General features: G+C 33.6%; 1 long non-coding RNA gene across 1 annotated transcript; it reads left to right on the top strand.

The window, feature by feature from the left end:
• Nucleotides 1-549: 549 nt before the first annotated feature.
• On the top strand, nt 550-2,246 carry LOC109338160. Its single transcript, XR_002106523.1, has 3 exons — nt 550-921; nt 2,103-2,130; nt 2,211-2,246. It is a non-coding gene; the product is annotated as an uncharacterized LOC109338160 (long non-coding RNA).

The raw sequence follows: 2,246 nt of genomic DNA, 5'->3' as shown, positions 1-2,246 counted from the left end.
AAAAACTGCTTGATCTTGTTCTTCCCACGTTAGGAAGCCAGGGTTCATACGACGCATGTCACGATCTGAATCAGACAAGAAACGTGGAGGAACATCGCTGGAGTGAATGAAGCGAGTTGCACGATTCGATTTCAGAACAGCTAGAACAAATTGGCTCCACGTGAGGTAGTTGTGTTCCGTGAGTTTCGTATTTGGAATCTGAAGAGAAAGAACTGAAGATTGAGCTTGAAGTGGTGCAGCAGCGGAAGACGAGAGAGGTGGAGATGAAGCTTCGTGAGGAGGATCGTTAATGGCGTTAGCCATTGGTGATGATACCATGTAAAGAGTATAAGAAAAATGAAAAGAGCAAGAGAAGAAGAAGTTGTAACCGAATGAAAGAGAGAGAAAACTAAAATGTAACTAACTCTTTTTGTTAGTTATTGATATTTCTGAATTGTATTTAATGAGTGCTTACTCAATCCTATTTATAGGAGAAGAGTAACACTGTTAGGGCACTTAACAAACTAATACAACTGAATGAGTGCTTACTCAATTCTAATATTCTAATAATGTTATATCTTTTGCAAATTAAGACCCTATGAGTTATTTAAGTGGCTATTTAGTTACCATATCTTTGAGAATAGAATTTTACCATGTCTACCTTAGCAAGTTTGTTGTATTTTTATATAGTTCTATAGAACAAAAAGAATACATCAGATGAACTCCCAAAAAATTATTTGTTTATTTTAAGTCGTCATTGTGAATAACATAAAATAAATGACCTGATCTAAAGAAGTAATTGTTCTCTGGACATCTTTTATTAACATGCCTTAAATTAGACATGAACAGTGAGTTGTTTGTCACTTTGCACTATCTTGTTTCCAGGTTTGACAAGGAGCTCAACAAAGAAGTTGCTATCAAAGTGATCGATTTGGAAGAGTCGTAAGTCTGTTGTCCCCCTTTTAATCTTGTAAAGAATGTTCTAACTCAAGGAATTGCAGTATTGGCCATGTTCGGGGCATTAACCAATTTCATAGTAATGGGAGCCTGAAAATACATTGAAAAGCATCCTTCATTAAATTATCAAGGATTGTCTGTGTATTAATTTGTTTTGGACATATATAAATGGAAAAACAAACGTTTCTCCTTTTTTTCATTTCTTGATATGCTCTTTGCACTAAGAGGATGAAGTCATCCAGTCAAGTTGATATTTCCAGTTCACTTAATTCACTGAAGATTTTGGTAGAAGTAACAGGAACATTTGTTAGATGACTTTTCTCCCAAGTTATATTTCTGATTTATGTCACTAGTTAAATACATCACTGCTAAAAATTGTAAAAACCAGATAGAACTGTTTGGTGGTTCTTTCATCTAAATTTTCTCTACATACTGCATGCAACTTACGTTTTTTATAATTTATTTATAAACTAATTACGGAAAAAGTTGGAGTGGGTGAGATTGGGCTAAGAGAAGCATTTTGACTCCATAAAGGAACAGGTCATATGAGAGTAAGCTTCTACTTAAAGGTTTGATAGGAAATCTGAAATGCTAGTCAGATTCATACTGAAAATTCAAAAAGCTTGATTTACGCTTTAACATGTAACAATCTTTGTCAACCATGGAAATCACAAGGAATATGATTATAAAGACCCAGAGGAAATGGGTGAACTTATATCCTTATAAAATTTTGACGACTTCCTGCAGTGTGTAATTGTATATAGACTATATGAGACTCTGCTGTTGCTGATAAGAAAAGTATTTAATTCCCACAATTATTATATAACAATAGGACCGATATTTATGGTGGGTAATTGGCATCCTTATTATTAGGTGCTGTGATGTAATAGCAATTGTGGTGCCCTTCCATATCCATTGACTTTATTGTTCTCGATTAGAAGGTTGAATATTATTAATGGAACTTTGAAGTTTTTCGACCTGTCCATGAGATGAATTTCATATCTTTTGCACTGTGATGAAGTTACATATATTGAGTATTTAAGTTATATGTTTTCTGTATAAAATTCTGTGGTTTGTATTAACGTCACAATTATTTTCTGGTGTGTTGCACTCATAATTCTGACTACTTCCTAACTTTCCTTTCCTTCATCTTTGCTCCTTTGCAGTGAGGATGAAATTGATGATATTCAGAAGGTATAATGTGTTAGATTACTTGTATTCCACATTTGTTGTACTCAAATGATTAAAAAATTTCACCAATTTATTTTTTTCAGGAAATTTCTGTTCTTTCACAATGTCGATCTCAATAC

This window comes from Lupinus angustifolius, unplaced genomic scaffold, assembly GCF_001865875.1.
Source record: "Lupinus angustifolius cultivar Tanjil unplaced genomic scaffold, LupAngTanjil_v1.0 Scaffold_18_73, whole genome shotgun sequence".
Classification (NCBI taxonomy): Eukaryota; Viridiplantae; Streptophyta; class Magnoliopsida; order Fabales; family Fabaceae; genus Lupinus; species Lupinus angustifolius.
The sequence above is the reverse complement of the archived record's forward strand: the minus strand, read 5'-3'. Positions and strand labels throughout refer to the sequence as shown.